This window comes from Sminthopsis crassicaudata, chromosome 6 (assembly GCF_048593235.1).
Source record: "Sminthopsis crassicaudata isolate SCR6 chromosome 6, ASM4859323v1, whole genome shotgun sequence".
Lineage (NCBI taxonomy): Eukaryota > Metazoa > Chordata > Mammalia > Dasyuromorphia > Dasyuridae > Sminthopsis > Sminthopsis crassicaudata.
The window spans coordinates 239,359,100-239,381,137 of record NC_133622.1 but is presented as its reverse complement, the minus strand read 5'-3'; the positions used below and the strand labels follow the sequence as shown (position 1 = coordinate 239,381,137).

At 36.0% G+C, this 22,038-nt stretch overlaps 1 protein-coding gene across 1 annotated transcript in view; it reads right to left on the bottom strand.

Annotated features, from left to right (window-relative positions):
- The window catches only part of LOC141547432 (olfactory receptor 5L2-like), a 33,010-nt gene that overhangs the window by 3,655 nt on the left and 7,317 nt on the right, over positions 1-22,038 (bottom strand). The window lies entirely within an intron of this gene.

The window sequence follows — 22,038 nt, the reverse complement described above, 5'->3', positions numbered from 1 at the left end:
ACAATGTTTGGAGTATATATCAAATGAGTTTCCTGTTAGTAAAACATGTTTATATTTCAGGACATTATCTACAAAGAGATATTAATTTATATTAGATAACAGACCCAAGTAAAACTGACTTTTCTTTTGAATAACATAAGGTAATCCATAAGTTACTCCTCTAAGAAAACTGATTGCCCTCAAATTATTTTCTTCACTAGCAAACTGGAAAAGTTTCTGTTTTCAACTTAAACTAAGTAATTGATTTATACTTTGGTCTGATAACTTGATATTTTTGGAAATTTCAAGGACCATATTTTATATAGGAATACATGACGATGAATGGGGAATTTACAAATCTCAGTGTGAAAATGATTATAATCTCAGATTGAAAAGCATAAAATCTTCACTTTATCTTAAAGCAGTGTAGAAGTGACAAAATATAGCATTGATAAGATACAATGTTTCATATCGTATCAATAAGTTGCAATATGTAATATCATATCAACTTTACCTAAGTAAAGATATTTGTATGAATATAAAGAGCAGACATGATTATAACAGCATCTGTATTAGTCCACTGGTCCTAAGTCCAAGGACCCAAAATGATTTAGCATAAGGATAATTAGATAGAGCACCTCAGCTCCAAATGATTTCAAATAGGGTTAGAAAAATCAGCCAAGTATATGACAGGATACGTCATCCAGACTCAAATATAACCAGGTGAAAAAAAATTCTTGAGGGGAAAACTAAGTCAGGAGATATTAATTTGGCCTTCTCCAGTTCTCCCTTCTAATCTTTTTGATGTGGACAGAGATCCACGTGCCTCATTCCCATTAAGCTGGATATTTTTCTTGAACTCATGAAACATTATTAGTTCAAGGACACACACACACACACACACACACACACACACACACAAATCTGAAAAGAAAACTCAGACAACTTGATTATATTCCCCTGAGTTTATTTTGTCACAGAGCAAGTCTTACTCTTCATGGGTAGACTTGGATATAGTTATTATCAATTCTCTAGTATCACTGCAACAAATTAGCTAGCAAGTAAAAGTCATCAGACCTTCAAAAATTGTACAAAAGTCTTAACATACTTTTCTTCCTATTTTGCCATTTACACATTTCTGAAATCTCTTTGATTGCAATTAAAAGCAACATTGACAAAATGTGTGTGAGGTTGGCTTTTATGCTTCTTACCACTTGAACAGTTGAATCTATGTACTTTTCTCTACTTATGTTATATTCTGGTCCTTTAGCTCACACTCCCAAGAAATCCAGAAGAACTATAGCCTAGGTTGTATTAAGTTTGGAGTAAGCTAATCTTTGATTATGAGAAAAGAATACAAGGAAATCAAAACAAAACAAAATACTTTGTCTTCTTTTATTTATTGTTAGCTGATAATACCGCTTTTCTGCAGAGATTTGCAATAGAACATTTTGTGGAGAAAGAGAAAAGCATGCTGAAAAGTGTAAAAATAGTTGAAGAAGGACAATTGCATCTTTGGACTTGTATATTATTACTCATTGAGGTAGAGCTTCATCTCACTTCCTGAAAGTAAAAAGGGAAGCACTGAGAGATCAAAATTCTCTTTTTTGCTAGGCCAAGTCTCCTTTGCTGCATTATAGGCTAGTGCAGTGTCTCCAGATTTAATCTTTTTGATTTGCTATCCTTATAACCTTTGTATGCATTTTTGTCAGACATCTTCCAAATCCCAATCACCATTTTCAAAACTTTTTGTTTCATAAATTCATAGACCACAGGGTCAGGAGGGAATCTTTCTTGTATTCCATTTGTAATTCTTGTTGATTGATAGATAAAAGAGTTATGAGTCACCTGAGAAGTCCTCTAATTGAATCCTCAGAAGGAGGAAAGAAAAACAATACAGGTGGCCTTCATCACTTCAGCTAAATGAAATGTAAAATCCTTTCTACTTTGCAGTTCTTGCGTAGATAGCATCTGCAACAAGTATAAAACTTTCTAAATGTTAAATTTTCCTTTTCTTTCTTTAAACAAAGATTATTGTATTTCCTAGAGGTATTATTTTGCTTGCTGAACACCAAATGGCTGGCTAAAACCTTTCCCCTGCTTTGGTTTTCTGTACTTTGAAAGATATTAGTACCGGAATAGAATCTTTATATAATACTTCTCCTTGGCTATGTATCCTTCTCTGAAAGGGCTGATTATTGGGGCCCAATTTCTACTTAAAGAAAGACATATTCTTGGATTGGAAAGTTGTTAAGAGGCAGGTCAATTCTCCAAGAACCTCCACAGCTGTAGATCATAGCATCTGAGGGAGTTGCAGGGCAGCCTTTGCTGACACAGGTGTGGTCTGGGAATGAGATAAATTAGAGGCAGAGGGAAGAGGAGAGAGGTCAGACAATGCAATGGCCTCTCACTCTCCTTGTATCATCCTCTCACAAGAGGTGATCCATTCTGGGTTGGAATATTCTGGGATCTATCATATGGCATCTGAATGTGGGTTAAAAATTACAAGAAGTGCCAGATCTGTTCATGAGAAGAATCCTTCCAGAATTAAGGAAGAAGAGTTCCGGTAAGATTCTTTTATTTGGGATAATTAAATGGGCCCAAAACATCAAAGGGCCCATCCAGGAGATTGATGAGACACTTAAATGCTTGTTCTGACCATAGTCCTCTTCTCCATTTGAAAGTTTGCCTCCATGACATTTCACAAGATCAACATCTGCTACAACCATCCAGAAGTAATAGTGCCGCTTGTGTTCCTTAGTGTGTGGACCATGCTGGGGTGGGGGGTGGGGGAGGTGAGACAATACAAGGGCCTCACAGTCAGAGATGTCAGAGAACAGCAACTGTCTCAGTTCCTTGTTTCATCCCTTCACAGGAGGAGATCCATTCTGCAGGTCTGGGTTGGATCTCCAGCAGCCACTGTCAAGTGGCCCTTATATTCTAACAGCAAGTCACTTCTTAATGAGGGACACCCTAAGTAGTTTCAAATAAACATGTGGTTTTCTTTTCAGTTAATCTCTGAAACTATTCACTTCCAGTTAGGAGATTGAATTAATGGCTGAGATTCTAACTTGTTTCTCCTGGAACCATAATTAAAATTTCTCCAAAAATTTAGAAATAAGATGACTACAACTTTCCTGAGGTCACAGAGTGATGGAAAGGAAACCAGCACATTGGAATGGAATCACAAAGGTAAGGCTTTTATTACTATCAGACTTCCCTGCTTTCATTTGTGTGGAACAGAGACAAAAGGTGTGTGTTTAAGATTTGAGATGGAAATTGTTAAATTGTGCAATTATTGTTGTTATGGATGTATGGGAACTTTCTATGTGGGATGATTATTTGATGCTTTAGCTTTGAAATCCCTTATTCTGTTGGAATTGCTCTGGCAGATGGTTCTCTGCCTGTTTTTAGGAAATCTCCAAGATAAAGACACCTGCCTTTGGACTGGCAGTCTCCAGCCCTGTAAATCCAGTTTCTTAACTGGCATCTCAGCATTTTCAGAAGACACTGCCGTTTTGAGATCAAGCCTCTAAAGTTTGGGGTTTGCTTACCTCCATGGTCTAATTGCATATTCTGCTCAGGAATCCTTTCTGGATGCTGGAAGCAGTTCCTGCTCTATCAGAAGGGACAGCTGGAGCTATTCCAGGCCCTGTTCTTTCCCTCCTTTGGGATCCCTGACAGACTTGGGACGCCCCTCCTAGCACTGAGCTGTCTTGAGCACTACTACTCCCTATATAAGCAGAAACTCGGTTAAGTGCACAAATGACTGCAGAGCACTTAAGACTATGAACCATGCATCTCAAACTGGATTCTCAGGCCTTTGTACTGCTGATAACTCTGGGGTTATCGGGAAGAGATTTGCTCTTGCCTTTTCTAGTTGTATTTTTTATTTATTTGCTTCACATTGGGTTGGTCAAAATTATAGTGCTGAGACTTTCCAGGGGGTCGTAATTCAATAGTTCAAATAGTCAGAACGTTTTCTGTAAGAGCTCTAATTGTCCATCTTTCCCTGCAAAGAACATTTGGAATGCAGCATATAATTTTGAAGAATATATTAGTTAGTATATGAAGGCAGGCTTTGAAGTCTTTTTCATGTCTCAAATTCTTTAATGTTATATTTGTCTCAAATTTTGTATTTCAGTGTCCTTGGATATAACTGTATTTGTTTATCTTTAATATTTGTAGAATAAAATTAGCATTTCTAGAGCAAAGTATAATAAAGAAATGATTATCACACCAAAGAAAAAGAGAGAGAGAGAGAGAGAGAGAGAGAGAGGGGAATCCAGCCGCTGCCTCAGCAGCAGCCTCTGGGGCAAAGCTGGCGGCTTGTTCTGCTGCTGATCTTACTGGGAAAGGTTCCAGTTTATCCACTTTACATATGATGCTTACTGATGGTTTTAAATATATGATCCTGACTATTTTAAGGAAGTGTTTTTAGTAGGAATGGATGTTATATTTTATCAAATGCTCTTTCTACATCTATTGAGACAAAAATATAGTTCTTGTTAACTTGATTATTAATTATACTAATAGTTTTAGTAATATTAAACCAGCTCTGCATTCCTAGTATAAATCCTACTTGATCACAATGTATTATTCTGGGGATGATTTTCTGTAGTCTTTTTGCTAATATCTTGTTTAAGCTTTTAGCATCAATATTTATTAAGGAGATTGGTCTAAAGTTTTCTTTCTCAGTTTTCAACTACCTGGTTTAGGTATCAGTACCATTTCCGTGTCATAAAAAGACTTTGGTAGGGCTCCTTCATTTCCTATTTTTTCAAATAGTTTATATAACACTGGGGCTAGTTGTTCTTTAAATGTTTGGTAGAATTCACATGTAAATCCATCTTGTCCTGGGGATATTTTCTTAGGGAGTTGACTAGTAGCTTGTTCTATTTCTTTTTCTTAAATGGGACTATTTAAGCAATTTACTTCCTCCTCTGTTAATCTTGGGAATCCTATATTTTTGGAGGTAGGTTATCAAATTTATTGGCATAAAGTTGGGCAAATTAACACCTTATAATTGCTCTAATTTCCTCTTCATTTGGTGGAAAGTTCCCCCTTTTCATTTTTAAGACTAACAATTGAAGATGGCGGAGAAGAAACACACAACTCTGTGAACGTCCTTACTCCCTCACAACCAATTAGATAAATCAGGCTCAGAAATAGCGCTGGACTAATAGATACCACAAGGACTGGAAGCACGACTTACCAGCTGAAGAGAATCTGGAGTTTCAACAGAAAAGGTCAGTTCCCAGGGGAGGAAGAAGAGAGGCCAGCACAGATGGCTGGGTGCTAGCATACTGCACCGATTGCGCTGGGAAGGGCTCTGGGATCAGAGAAGCCACTGAGATAAAGGAATCTGGCACAGGCTGTTAGCTCTTCTCTGCTTATAATATAGCAGTTCAGAAGAGAAATCTAAACTACTTTTAAAAATTCAGATAGATTAGATTTTCCCAGATCCGGGGGGTGACTCAGCAGATCTAGGCACCAGGGGGTGTGGCCTCGGCTCTCACCTGAGACGACTTAAAGAGATTGACAAGTGGGCAGATACGGCCCAAGGCAACACACACTGCCTAGCTTAGCAGGAGGGTGTAGAACTCAGCTCCAGAAGTCCCAGAGAAGCTGAACCTTTGAACTAGGGACCACGGTTTCTGGCAGACACTTCCAGTTTGAGCACAGGGGCTTTTCACATCACCTGCTGCAGACATCCACGCCCTACTGGGAAGCATAGGCTGGGCTCTGTGCCTTCTTTACTGTTCAATCTCAAACCTCAGGGAAGCAGCTAGAACAGAACGCCCTCAAGGCACAGCAGTGCTAGTCACCTCTGAGGCACTTCCAGGGAGGGGGTGGGGTACGCTCTCCCAGAGCTCTATCTTAGCTCAGGCCCAAGAGCCGCTGCATCCATCCGGTCTGGGAGGAAGCTGGTAAAGAAGTAAATAAATATTTTCCTACCCCAGGGACAAACCCCAAAAGATTTTTTAAGTATGAACAAAAAAGCCAGAAAACCCATAGATTCGTTCTACACAGAGCGGGTATCCAACCCCGAGAAAGTTAACAGCAAAGAATCAGCAGATAACAACCTAAAGGGGAACGATTCCTGCCCCCCCATCACATAACTCTCTCCTAGAAGAGACTATTAAAAAGTTAAGAGACTTTGAAGAAAAATGGGGAAAGGAAAGGGAAGCTATGATAGAGAATAACAATGTCCTGAAATTGGAGTTGGAAAAAATAAAGAATTCACAGGAGATGCAGGGAAACAAAATTTGTGACTTAGAAAAGGTTAAAAAATCACAGGAAAGTAGGATTTCTAAATTGGAAAAGATAAAAAAGTCTCAAGAAAATAGTATTTCTGAATTGGAAAAAGAAAATAATTCTCAAAAAAAAATAGGGAAATGGAAAAAAATTCAATAGAGAAAAATAATTCATTTAAAAACGAAATTGGGCATTTACAAAAAGAACTAAAAACTGTGAAAGAAGAAAATAACTCCTTAAAAGTCAGGATGGAACAAATAGAAATGAATGATTCACAGAGAACTCAAGAATCAGTCAAAAAAAACAAAAAAAAAAAATGAGAAGCTGGAGAACAACGTCAAATACTGGGAAAATCTATAGACCTGGAAAATAGATCTAGGAGAGATAATCTGCGGATCATTGGGCTCCCAGAAAACTATGACCAAAAAAAGAGCCTAGATTCTATTTTACAGGAAATTATTAAAGAGAACTGTCCAGAGATAATAGAAACAGAAGGGAGAGTAGATGTGGAAAGAATTCATCGAACTCCTTCTGAAATGGACCCTAAAAAAAGAACACCACGGAATATTGTGGCTAAGCTGCAGAATTAACACACAAAGGAGAAAATCCTGCAAGCAGCTAGAAAAAAAAACAATTTAAATACCAAGTGCCACAATAAGGGTCACTCAAGATCTGGCTGCCTCCACATTAAAAGATAGAAGGGCCTGGAACCTGATATTCCGTAAGGCAAAAGATCAAGGACTGCAACCAAGAATGAACTACCCAGCTAAGTTTAGCATTTTTTTCCATGGAAGAAGATAGTCATTCAATGAAATAGAGGAATTCTATATGTTTCTAAGAAAAAAAAAAAAGACTTAAACAAAAAATTTGATCTACATCCACAAGACTGAAGAGAAACAGAAAAAGGTACACAGAACCCCTGAGAACTGTAACTCTGTTGTGGGTATATAAAAAGTACTCAAGGATAATTTGATTTTACTGATATAAAAGAAAAAAAGGGGGGTGTAGTAAAGGGAAGGAGGACGTTTCAGAAAAAGGGTAAGGAATGATAAAAAGAAGGGAAACTACATCCCAGGAAGAGGCATAGAAAATACACCATATCTGAGGGAATTTCGTGAGGGGGAGAATCATTGTGTGAATCTTACTCTCATCAGGAGAGGTTTAAAGAGTAAATAATTAACATATTTGTTTTCCAGAGAATTTTCTCTCGCGTCATTAAAAGGGGGGAGAGGAAAAGGGAAAAGGAAAAGGAGAATAAGGGAAGGGATGTGGAGTGAGGGGGGAGGGATACTAAAAAAAAAAAAAAAAAAGGGAGGGTTGTGCGTCACAAGGGGGGTCTGTAAATTAAATATCGGGGAGGGGAATCGGGGATCAAGGGAAAAAGCATAATCTGGGGATAATATGATGGCAGGAAAAACAGAATTAGTAATTTTAACTGTAAATGTGAATGGGATGAACGCTCCCGTCAAACGGAGACAGATAGCAGATTGAATCAAAAATCAGAACCCTACAATATGTTGTCTGCAGGAAACACACTTAAAGCAGGGAGATACATATAGAGTAAAGGTAAAAGGTTGGAGCAGAATCTATTATGCTTCATATAAAGCCAAAAAAGCAGGGGTAGCTATCCTTATCTCAGATCAAGCAAAAGCAGAAGTAGATCTAGTTAAAAAAGATAAGGAAGGAAATTATATCCTGCTGAAAGGTAGCATAAATAATGAAGCCATATCAATACTAAACATATATGCAACAAGTGGTATAGCATCTAACTTTCTAAAGGAAAAGTTAAGAGAATTGCAAGAAGAAATAGACAGTCAAACTATAATAGTGGGAGATCTCAACCTTGCACTCTCAGATTTAGACAAATCAAACCACAAAACAAATAAGAAAGAAATTAAAACAGTAAATAGAACATTAGAAAAACTAGGTATGATAGACCTTTGGAGAAAACTGAATGGCAATAGAAAGGAATATACTTTCTTCTCAGCAGTTCATGGATCCTATACAAAAATAGACCATATATTAGGACATAAAGATCTCAAAATTAAATGTAGGAAGGCAGAAATAATAAATGCCTTCTTCTCAGATCACAATGCAATAAAAGCTACATTAAGTAAAAAGTGAGGGGTAATTAGACCAAAAAGTAATTGGAAAATGAACAATCTCATCTTAAAGAATGACTGGGTGAAAGAGCAAATTATAGAAACAATTAATAATTTCACCCAAGATAATGACAATGATGAGACATCATACCAAAATCTGTGGGATGCAGCTAAAGCAGTAATAAGGGGAAATTTTATATCTTTAGAGGCTTATTTGAAGAAAATAGAGAAAGAGAACATTAACGAATTGGGCTTACAAATTACAAGGCTAGAAAAAGACCAAATTATAAAGCCCCAACCAAAAATTAAACTTGAAATACAAAAATTAAAAGGAGAAATCAATAATATTGAAAGTAAAAAAAACTATTGAATTAATAAATAAAACCAAGAGTTGGTTTTATGAAAAAGCCAATAAAATAGATAAACCTTTGGTAAATCTGATCAGAAAAAAGAAAGAGGAAAATCAAATTGTTAGTCTTACAAATGAAAAGGGGGATCTTTCCACCAATGAAGAGGAAATTAGAGAAATAATAAGGAGTTACTTTGCCCAACTTTATGCCAATAAATTTGATAACTTAAGTGAAATGGATGACTTCCTCCAAAAATATAGGCTCCCTAGATTAACAGAGGAGGAGATAAATTGCTTAAATAGTCCCATTTCAGAAAAAGAAATAGAACAAGCTATTAATCAACTCCCCAGGAAAAAATCCCCAGGGACAGATGGATTTACATGTGAATTCTACCAAACATTTAAAGAACAATTAGCCCCAATGTTATATAAATTATTTGAAAAAATAGGGGATGAAGGAGTCCTACCACACTCCTTTTATGACACAGACATGGTACTGATACCTAAACCAGGTAGATCGAAAACTGAGAAAGAAAATTATAGACCAATCTCCTTAATGAATATTGATGCTAAAATCTTAAATAAGATATTAGCAAAAAGACTCAGAAAATCATCTCCAAGATAATACACTATGATCAAGTAGGATTTATTCCAGGAATGCAGGGCTGGTTTAATATTAGGAAAACTATTAATATAATTGACCATATTAATAATCAAATTAATAAAAACCATATGATCATCTCAATAGATGCAGAAAAAGCATTTGACAAAATCCAACATCCATTCCTACTAAAAACGCTTGAGAGTATAGGAATAAATGGACTATTCCTTAAAATAAGGAGCATATATTTAAAACAGTCAGTAAACATCATATGTAATGGTGATAAACTAGAACCTTTCACTGTAAGATCAGGAGTGAAACAAGGTTGCCCACTATCACCATTACTATTCAATATAGTACTAGAAACGCTAGCCTTGGCAATAAGAGCCGAGAAAGAGATTCAAGGAATTAGAGTAGGAAATGAGGAAATCAAACTATCACTTTTTACAGATTACATGATGGTATACTTAGAGAACCCCAAAGACTCTGCTAAAAAGCTACTAGAAATAATTCAAAATTTCAGCAAAGTGGCAGGATACAAAATTAATCCACATAAATCCTCAGCATTTTTATATATCACTAACAAAATGCAACAGCAAGAGATACAAAGAGAAATTCCATTCCAAACAAATGTTGAGAGTATAAAGTATTTGGGAATCCATCTACCAAAGAAAGGTCAGGAATTATATGAAAAAAATTACAAAACACTTGCCACAAAAATAAAGTCAGATTTAAATAATTGGAAAGACATTCAGTGCTCTTGGATAGGCCGAGCGAATATAATAAAGATGACAATACTCCCCAAACTAATCTATTTATTTAGTGCTATACCAATCAGACTCCCAAGAAACTATTTCAATGACCTAGAAAAAATAACAAAATTTATATGGAAGAATATAAGGTCGAGAATTGCAAGGGAACTAATGAAAAAAAAAGTCAGAGGAAGGTGGTCTAAGTGTACCTGATCTAAAGCTATATTATATAGCAGCAGTCACCAAAACCATTTGGTACTGGCTAAGAAATAGAATGGTAGATCAGTGGAACAGATTAGATACAAAGGACAAAAAAGGGTACATCTATAGCAATCTAATCTTTGACAAACCCAAAGATATCAACATTAGGGATAAAACTTCTTTATTTGGAAAAAAACTGTTGGGAAACCTGGAAATTAATATGGCAGAAATTAGATATGGATCCACACTTAACACCATATACCAAGATAAGATCAAAATGGGTCCATGATTTAGGCATAAAGAATGAAATCATAAACAGATTAGAGGAACGGAGGATAGTCTACCTCTCAGAGCTGTGGAGGAGGAAGGAATTTATGACCAGAGGAGAACTAGAGATCATTATTGATCACAAAATAGAAGATTTTGATTACATCAAACTAAAAAGTTTCTGTACAAATAATACTAATGCAAACAAGATTAGAAGGAAAGTAACAAATTGGGAAAATATTTTTAAAGGCAAAGGTTCTGACAAAGGTCTCATTTCCCAAACATATAGAGAACTGACCCTAATTTATAAGAAACCGAACCATTCTCCAATTGATAAATGGTCAAAGGATATGAACAGACAATTCTCAGATGAAGAAATTGAAACTGTATCCACTCACATGAAAGAGTGTTCCAAATCACTACTGATCAGAGAAATGCAAATTAAGACCACTCTGAGATACCACTACACACCTGTCATTGGCTAAGATGACAGGAACAAATAATGATGAATGTTGGAGGGGATGTGGGAAAACTGGGACACTAATACATTGCTGTTGGAGTTGTGAAAGAATCCAGCCATTCTGGAGAGCAATCTGGAATTATGCCCAAAAAGTTATCAAACTGTGCATACCCTTTGACCCAGCAGCGCTACTACTGGGATTATATCCCAAAGAAATACTAAAGAGCAGAAAGAGACATACATGTGCCAAAATGTTTGTGGCAGCTCTTTTTGTTGTAGCTAGAAACTGCAAGATGAATGGATGTCCATCAGTTGGAGAATGGTTGGGTAAATTATGGTATATGAAGGTTATGGAATATTATTGCTCTGTAAGAAATGTCCAGCAGGAGGAATACAGAGAGGCTTGGAGAGACTTAAATCAACTGATGCTGAGTGAAATGAGCAGAACCAGAAGATCACTGTACACTTCAACAACAATACTGTTTGAGGATGTATTCTGATGGTAGTGGAAATGTTCAGCATAAAGAAGAGCCAACTCACTTCCAGATGATCCATGATGGACAGAGGTAGCTACACCCAGAGAAGAAACACTGGGAAGTGAATGTAAATTGTTAGCACTAATATCTGTCTGCCCAGGTTATATGTACCTTCGGAATCTAATGCTTATTGTGCAACAAGAAAATGGTACTTACACACATGTATTGTATCTAGGTTATATTGTAACACATGTAAAATGTATGGGATTGCCTATCATTGGGGGGGGAGTCGAGGGGGGGGATAATTTGGAAAAATGAATACAAGTGATATTATAAAAAATATATAATAAAAATTATTAAAAAAAAAAAGACTAACAATTTGATTTTCCTCTTCCCTTTTTCTGATCACATTTACCAAAACTTTATCTATTTTATTGTTTTTTTTTTTTTTCATAAAACCAACTCTTAGTTTTATTTATTAATTCAATAGTTTTTTTTTTTTTTTTTTTTTTTACTTTCAATATCATTAATTTCTCCTTTTAATTGTAGAATTTCAAGTTTAGTATTTGATTCAATTTTGGTTTTCAATTTAGTCTTTTTCTAGCTTTTTAAATTGTAAGCCCAATTCATATATCTTCTCTTTCTCTATTTCATTCAAGTAAACCTCTAAAGACATAAAATTACCCTTATTAACACTTTAGTTGCATCCCACAAATTTTGGTATAATGTTTTATCATTGTCATTATCTTGAGTGAAATTATTAATTGTATCTATAATTTTCTGTTTCACCCAATCATTCTTTAAGATGAGATTATTTAGTTTCCAATTATTTTTTTGGTCTATTTACCCCTAACTTTTTCTTGAATATAGTTTTTTGTTAGGATTACTAGGTGAGAACTCATGTTGTCTGGATAGTGACAAGGTGAGAATTCAGGTTGGACAATTACAAGGTGAGAACTCAGGTTGACTTGATAGAAGGAGCAAGCTCATTAGCTGAAGTGGTTCTTCCCAGAAGCCCTTGCATTATCCCACGCCCATTCTCTGGGAGGATAAAAGAGACAGCATTGGGCCCAGAGAGCAGATCGGCCTGGAGAAGGATAAGAGCTGGAGGAGATTCAGAGCCAGGATTCAAGAAGACGACTCTGCATTGCATCAGGCTTGATGGGGCTCTCTGCAGGAAGGGAAGTCACTTCTATGGACAAGAGTTAACAGCAACTGCCTGGAGACAACGGTTCGTTACAGGAAGAAGAATCTGTCGGAGAGATTTGAGTAGAAGACACAGCAGATCTCTTCCCAGAGAGTGATCCGGCAGCTTCTAGAGACGACAGCTCGCTACGGTTTTTTATTGCATCGTGATCTGAAAAGAAAACATTTATTATTTCTGCCTTCTTGCATTTAGTTTTGAGATCTGTATGTCTTCATATATGGTCAGTTTTTGTATAAGTTCCATGAACTGCTGAGAAGAAAGTATATTCCTTTTTATCACCATTCAGTTTTCTCCAAAGATCTATCATACCTTGTTTTTGTTTTTGTTTTTGTTTTTGAGGCTCAGGCTAAGTGACTTGCCCAGGGTCACACTAGGAAATGTTAAGTGTCTGAGGCCAGATTTGAATTCAGGTCCTCCTGAATTCAAGGCTGGTGCTCTATTCATTGCGTCACCTAGCTGCCCTCATACCTAATTTTTCTAATGTCCAATTTATCTCTTTAATTTCTTTCTTATTTTTTTTTTTTTTTTTTTTTTTTTTGTGGTTTGATTTATCTAATTCTGAGAGTGCAAGGTTGAGATCTCCTACTCTTATAGTTTTGCTGTCTATTTCTTCTTGCAACTCTCTTAACTTCTCCTTTAGGAAGTTAGATGTTATAACACTTGGTGCATATATGTTTAGTATTGATATTGCTTCATTGTCTATGCTACCCTTTAGAAGGATATAGTTTCCTTCCTTATCTCTTTTAATTAGATCCATTTTTGCTTTTGCTTGATCTGAGATAAGGATGGCTAACCCTGCTTTTTTGACTTCACCTGAAGCATAATAGATTCTGCTCCAGCCTTTTACCTTTCCTTTGTATGAATCACTCTGCTTTAATTGTGTTTCCTGTAAACAACATATTATAGGATTCTGATTTTTGATCCAGTCTGCTGTCCACCTCTGCTTAATGGGAGAGTTCATCCCATTCACATTTACAGTTGAAATGACTAATTCTGTATTTCCTGTCATCATATTATCCCCAGATTAGGTTTGTTTTTTTTTCCTTGCCCCCCCCCCAAACTTCTTCCCCAGTATTAGACTTATGGGCCCCACTTGCATCACTCAGCCCTCCCTGTTTAGTATCCCTCACACCTCCCTTTAAATCTCTTCCCCTTTCTTATACCCTTCCTTTCTTTACTCTTTTCCTTTTTCCTTTTCCTCTCCCGCTTTTTAATGAGATGAGAGAGAATTTTCTATAAAACAAATGTCAATTATTTTCTCTTTGAGCCAATTCTGATGAGAGTATGATTCACACAATGTTCCTCCCCCTCTCTAAATTCCCTCAGATATGATAAGTTTTCTTTGTCTCTTCCTGGGATGTAGTTTCCCTCTTTTTATCTCCCCTTTTCCCGTTTTCTGACATGATCTCCTTTCCATTTCCATTTCCCTTTTTTATGTTATATCGTAAAATCAAATTATAGATGTGTACTTTATGTACATCTACAACAGAAATACAGGTCCTTTTACCTTTTTCTGCTTCTCTTGAATCCTGTGATTGGAGATCAAATTTATTGTTTAGATTTTTTTTTTTTGTTTTTTTTTTTTTTCTTTTTCTTTTTTTTTTTTTCCTTAAAAAGAAATGGAATTCATCTGTTTCATTAAATGTCCATCTTCTTCCTTGGAAGAAAATGCTCATCGTAGCTGGATAGTTTATTCTTGGCTGCATTCCAAGTTCTTTTGCCTTTTGGAATATCAGAGTCCAGGCCCTTTGATCTTTTAATATGGAGGCAGCCAGAGTGACTTTTGTTGTGGTACCTCGTTATTTAATTTTTTTTCCCCTGGCTGCTTGTAATATTTTTTTTCCTTAGTCTGATAGTTCTGAAGTCTAGCCACAATATTCCATGGAGTTTTTTTTTTTTTTTTTTTTTTTTTTTTTTTTGTGGGGGGATCTTTTTCAGAAGGTGTTTGATGAATTCTTTCAATGCTTATTTTACCTTATTTTACCTTCTCGTTTTATTACCTCTGGGCAGTTCTCTTTGATGATTTCCTGTAAAATAGAATCTAGGCTCTTTTTTTCCATCATAATTTTCAAGAAGTCCAATAATCCTCAGATTATATCTCCTAGATCTTTTTTCCAAGTTTGTTGATTTTTCCAAGTAGATATTTGACATTTTTCTCTAGTTTTTCATTTTGGTTTTGCTTGACTGCTTTTTGATGTCTCAAATAAATCATTCATTTATATTTGTTCAGTTCTGATTTTTAATTAGCTATTTTCTTCATTTGCTTTTTTTTTTTTTTTTTTTTTTTTTTACTTCTTTTTGTATATGTCCAATTGAGTTTTTAAATGAGTTGTTTTGCTGCTCTTTGGAATTTTTTTTCCATTTCACTATTTTTTTTTTTCTTAGTGAGTTATTTTCTTTTACCAACTCACAAATCCTACTTTCTTGGGAATTCTTTATCTTTTCCAATTTAAAAATCCTACTTTCCAGAGATTTTTTTAACGTTTCCCAATTCACAAATTCTGTTTCCCTGCACTTCCTGGAAATTTTTTATCTTTTCCAATTCACCTTTCAGGATGTTGTGACTCTCTCGCATAGCTTCTCTTTCCTTTCCCCATTTTTCTTCTAACTCTCTTCTGGGGTTTTTAATAGTCTCTTTTAGGAGAGTGATGCGGGCCAGGTAACATTCCCCTTCAGGGTATTATCTGGAGACTGTTTACTATTAGTCTTCTCAGAGTTGCAAATCTGCTCTCTTTCTGTATAGAAGCTATTGATTGTTATTTTAATTTTTTTACTTTTTTTTTTTAATTTTTTTTTACTCATTTTAAAAAACCTATAGGGTCTGCCTTCAAGGCAAAGAGGTTACTAGCTTCCTCTGTAGAACAAGGAGGTATATGGACTGCATCTGTCTTGTGAATGGGCTGCAAAGGCAAGAGAGAGAGTTCCTCCCTCCCCCCACTGGAAGTGAGTCAGAGCTGTTTAGCATGGGTTGGGCTGCAGAAGTGCCCAGTGAAGAGCCCACGACATGTGGCCTAGCAACAGCCCTGAGGCTAGAGGCTGAACAGTGAAAGTTTCACAACCTCAGGCTAAAGCCCCCTTGGAGCTGTGGATATTAGAAGCTGACCAGCAAATAGCCCTGGTGCACAGACCAGGAAGCACAGTTGCTGCTGCAGAAGTTTTGCTGCTGTGGAAGTTCCACTGCCACAGGACAAGTCACCCAATGTGCAGATTAGAGGCTGCCCTGGGCTGTGTCCCCCTGCCTTGCAGGTTCTTAACTGTCCCAAGGGAAAGTCTCATACAGCAGAATGGAGCTGCACAGCTGTGCTGTAATCTGTGCTGAGTCACTTCTGGTTTTGGGTAACTATAGGCAGACTATACGTTCTGGTGTTTTTTAAAGTGGCTTTGATTTCTCTGCTCATCTGTTGTTTTGCAAGCAGAGTAGAGCAATCACCCTATGTCAGAGTCATCTGTCTCTGTAGCTTTTCTAACCCTAGAGGCCTCCCCAGCCTGATCTGCACAATATGCTAGCCTAGTTCTATAGCTGTCTGTGCTGGTCTTTTCCCACCCCTCAGGACAGACCTTTTCAGATAAATTCCAGATTATCTTCAGCTGTGAAGTTGTTGTACTTCTAATCTTCATGGGTTTTACCAGTCAAGCACTATTTTTGAGGCTGAATTAAATAATTGGTAATGAGGGTAAGAGAGAGCTTAGAATGTTGTGTGTGGCTTCTCCGCCATATTGGCTCCGCCCTCCTCCTAAATTTTCATTATTGATGTTTTCTAATTTTGAGAAATAGGATTTTGAATAAAAGACCATTTTTTAAGAAATTGGTTAACCTAGATTTCACTAACTCTGGAAAATCTCCAATTCTGTGACTATTTCTTTGTGAGGAGGAGAAAAGTGATGGTGGGGTGATATAGAACTGCAGTTTTATAAAACTTCTACTATATAAACTCCTTCCACTGAAACAAACAGGCAACAACTCATCTATTTGTACTTTATAGTCTTGGAAAATTATGTGGAAAGTTGTCATTTTTTCCCCTCATAGCTGACTTTTTTTTTTTTTTTTTTTTTTTTTTTTTTTTTTTTTGCTGAGGCATTGGGGGCTCTGGGGTGCCAGAGTCACACAATAAGGAAGTGTTAAGTGTCTGAGGCCAGATTTGAACTCAGGTCCTCTTGACTTCAGGGCTGGTGTTCTATCCACTGTACTACCTAACTACCCCATAGCTGACTCTTTACGACCCTATTTGGGATTTTCTTGGCAAAAATATTGGAAATATAGCAGGTTTGCTATTTCCTTCTCCAGCTCATTTTACAGATGAGGAAATGGAGGCAAGCAGGGTTAACTGACTTACCTAGAGTCACATATAGCTACTAAATGTCTGGGGCCAGATTTAAATCCAGGAATATGAATTTTCCTGACTGTAGGCCTAGCAGGCTGTCCACTATGAGGTCACCTAGCTGCTCCCATTATAGGAGATGTTAAATGATGTCTGCAGGTAAATAGTCAATATATGTCAGAGGCAAGATTTGATCTCCGATATGCCTGAATTCAAAGGCATCTCTTCATTCATTATGCCAGGTTACTTTTTGGGATTTAAACCATGCTGACCAATGACCAAGACCTTGCTTATCTATTATCCTCACAATGTCATTGGTTCTCGAAAAAAAAGTCAGAGGAAGGTGGCCTAGGTGTACCTGATCTAAAGCTATATTATATAGCAGCAGTCACCAAAACCATTTGGTACTGGCTAAGAAATAGAACGGTAGATCGGTGGAACAGATTAGATACAAAGGACAAAAAAAGGGTACATCTATAGCAATCTAATCTTTGACAAACCCAAAGATACCAACATTAGGGACAAAAATTCATTATTTGGAAAAAACTGTTGGGAAAACTGGAAATTAGTATGGCAGAAATTAGATATGGATCCACACTTAACACCATATACCAAGATAAGATCAAAATGGGTCCAAGATTTAGGCATAAAGAATGAGATGATAAATAGATTAGAGGAACAGAGAATAGACTACCTTTCAGACCTGTGGAGGAAGAAGGAATTTATGACCAGAGGAGAACTAGAGATCATTATTGATCACAAAATAGAAGATTTTGATTACATCAAACTAAAAAGTTTCTGTACAAACAATACTAATGCAAACAAGATTAGAAGGGAAGTAACAAATTGGGAAAATATTTTTAAAAGTAAAGGTTCTGGCTGCCTCCACATTAAAAGATAGAAGGGCCTGGAACCTGATATTCCGTAAGGCAAAAGATCAAGGACTGCAACCAAGAATGAACTACCCAGCTAAGTTTAGCATCTTTTTCCATGGAAGAAGATGGTCATTCAATGAAACAGAGGAATTCTATATGTTTCTAAGAAAAAAACCAGACTTAAACAAAAAATTTGATCTACATCCACAAGACTGAAGAGAAACAGAAAAAGGTACACAGAACCCTTGAGAACTGTAACTCTGTTGTGGGTATATAAAAAATACTCAAGGATAATTTGATTTTACTGATATAAAAGAAAAAAAGGGGGGTGTAGTAAAGGGAAGGAGTGATAAAAAGAGGGAAACTACATCCCAGGAAGAGACATAGAAAATACACCATATCTGAGGGAACTTAGTGAGGGGGAGAATCATTGTGTGAATCTTACTCTCATCAGAAGAGGCTCAAAGAGTAAATAATTAACATATTTGTTTTTCAGAGAATTTTCTCTCGCCTCATTAAAAGGGGGGAGAGGAAAAGGGAAAAGGAAAAGGAGAATAAGTGAAGGGACTTGGAGGGAGGGGGGAGGGATCCTAAAAAAAAAAAAAAAAAAAGAGGGAGGGTTGCGCGTCACAAGGGGGGTCGGTAAATTAAATATCGGGGAGGGGGATCAGGGGGGTCAAGGGAAAAAAGCATAATCTGGGGATAATATGATGGCAGGAAATACAGAATTAGTAATTTTAACTGTAAATGTAAATGGGATGAACGATCCCATCAAACGGAGACGGATAGTAGATTGGATCAAAAAGCAGAACCCTACAATATGTTGCCTACAGGAAACACACTTAAAGCAGGGAGACACATACAGAGTAAAGGTAAAAGGTTGGAACAGAGCCTATTATGCTTCAAGTAAAGCCAAAAAAGCAGGGGTAGCTATCCTTATCTCAGATCAAGCAAAAGCAGGAGTAGATCTCGTTAAAAAAGATAAGGAAGGAAACTATATCCTGCTGAAAGGTAGCATAAATAATGAAGCCATATCAATACTAAACATATATGCACCAAGTGGTATAGCATCTAACTTTCTAAAGGAAAAGTTAAGAGAACTGCAAGAAGAAATAGACAGTAAAACTATAATAGTGGGAGATCTCAACCTTGCACTCTCAGATTTAGACAAATCAAACCACAAAACAAACAAGAAAGAAATTAAAAAAGTAAATAGAACATTAGAAAAACTAGGTATGATAGACTTTTGGAGAAAACTGAATGGCAATAGGAAGGAATATACTTTCTTCTCAGCAGTTCATGGATCCTATACAAAAATTGACCATATACTAGGACATAAAGATCTCAAAATTAAATGTAGGAAGGCAGAAATAATAAATGCCTTCTTCTCAGATCACAATGCAATAAAAGCTACATTCAGTAAAAAGTTAGGGGTAAATAGACCAAAAAGTAATTGGAAACTGAATACTCTCATCTTAAAGAATGACTGGGTGAAAGAGCAAATTATAGAAACAATTAACAATTTCACCCAAGATAATGATAATGATGAGACATCATATCAAAATCTTTGGGATGCAGCTAAAGCGGTAATAAGGGGAAATTTTATATCTTTAGAGGCTTATTTGAAGAAAATTGAGAAAGAGAAGATTAACGAATTGGGCTTACAACTTAAAAGGCTAGAAAAAGACCAAATTATAAACCCCCAACCAAAAATTAAACTCGAAATACAAAAATTAAAAGGAGAAATCAATAAAATTGAAAGTAAAAAAACTATTGAATTAATAAATAAAACCAAGAGTTGGTTTTATGAAAAAGCCAATAAAATAGATAAACCTTTGGTAAATTTGATCAAAAAAAAGAAAGAGGAAAATCAAATTGATAGTCTTACAAATGAAAAGGGGGATCTTTCCACCAATGAAGAGGAAATTAGAGAAATAAAAAGGAGTTACTTTGCCCAACTTTATGCCAATAAATTTGATAACTTAAGTGAAATGGATGACTTCCTCCAAAAATATAGGCTCCCTAGATTAACAGAGGAGGAGATAAATTGCTTAAATAGTCCCATTTCAGAAAAAGAAATAGAACAAGCTATTAATCAACTCCCCAGGAAAAAATCCCCAGGGCCAGATGGATTCACATGTGAATTCTACCAAACATTTAAAGAACAATTAGCCCCAATGTTATATAAATTATTTGAAAAAATAGGGGATGAAGGAGTCCTACCAAATTCCTTTTATGACACAGACATGGTACTGATACCTAAACCTGGTAGATCGAAAACTGAGAAAGAAAATTATAGACCAATCTCCTGAATGAATATTGATGCTAAAATCTTAAATAAGATATTAGCAAAAAGACTTCAGAAAATCATCTCCAAGATAATACACTATGATCAAGTAGGATTTATTCCAGGAATGCAAGGCTGGTTTAATATTAGGAAAACTATTAATATAATTGACCATATTAATAATCAAATTAATAAGAACCATATGATCATCTCAATAGATGCAGAAAAAGCATTTGACAAAATCCAACATCCATTCCTACTAAAAACTCTTGAGAGTATAGGAATAAATGGATTATTCCTTAGAATAATCAGGAGTATATATTTAAGACCGTCAGTAAGCATAATATGCAATAGAAATAAACTGCAACCTTTCCCAGTAAGATCAGGAGTGAAACAAGGTTGCCCACTATCACCATTACTATTCAATATAGTACTAGAAACGCTAGCCTCGGCAATAAGAGCCGAGAAAGAGATTCAAGGAATTAGAGTAGGAAATGAGGAAATTAAACTATCACTTTTTGCAGATGACATGATGGTATACTTAGAGAACCCCAAAGACTCTGCTAAAAAGCTACTAGAAATAATTCAAAATTTCAGCAAAGTGGCAGGATACAAAATAAATCCACATAAATCCTCGGCATTTTTATATATCACTAACAAAATGCAACAGCAAGAGATACAAAGAGAAATTCCATTCCAAACAAATGTTGAGAGTATAAAATATTTGGGAATCCATCTACCAAAGAAAAGTCAGGAATTATATGAAAAAAATTACAAAACACTTGCCCCAAAAATAAAATCAGATTTAAATAATTGGAAAGACATTCAGTGCTCTTGGATAGGCCGAGCGAATATAATAAAGATGACAATACTCCCCAAACTAATCTATTTATTTAGTGCTATACCAATCAGACTCCCAAGAAACTATTTTAATGACCTAGAAAAAATAACAACAAAATTCATATGGAAGAATAAAAGGTCAAGAATTGCAAGGGAACTAATGAAAAAAAACTCAGAGGAAGGTGGTCTAAGTGTACCTGATCTAAAGCTATATTATATAGCAGCAGTCACCAAAACCATTTGGTATTGGCTAAGAAATAGACCGGTAGATCAGTGGAACAGATTAGATACAAAGGACAAAAAAGGGTACATCTATAGCAATCTAATCTTTGACAAACCCAAAGATTCCAACATTAGGGATAAAAATGCATTATTCGGAAAAAAACTGTTGGGAAAACTGGAAATTAGTATGGCAGAAATTAGATATGGATCCACACTTAACACCATATACCAAGATAAGATCAAAATGGGTCCATGATTTAGGCATAAAGAGGGAGATAATAAATAGATTAGAGGAACAGAGGATAATCTACCTCTCAGACTTGTGGAGGAGGAAGGAATTTATGACCAGAGGAGAACTAGAGATCATTATTGATCACAAAATAGAAGATTTTGATTACATCAAACTAAAAAGTTTCTGTACAAATAATACTAATGCAAACAAGATTAGAAGGGAAGTAACAAATTGGGAAAATATTTTTAAAAACAAAGGTTCTGACAAAGGTCTCATTTCCAAAATATATAGAGAACTGACCATAATTTATAAGAAACCGAACCATTCTCCAATTGATAAATGGTCAAAGGATATGAACAGACAATTCTCAGAGGAAGAAATTGAAACTATATCCACTCACATGAAAGAGTGTTCCAAATCACTACTGATCAGAGAAATGCAAATTAAGACCACTCTGAGATACCACTACACACCTGTCAGATTGGCTAAGATGACAGGAACAAATAATGACAAATGTTGGAGGGGATGTGGGGAAATTGGGACACTAATACATTGCTGGTGGAGTTGTGAAAGAATCCAGCCATTCTGGAGAGCAATCTGGAATTATGCCC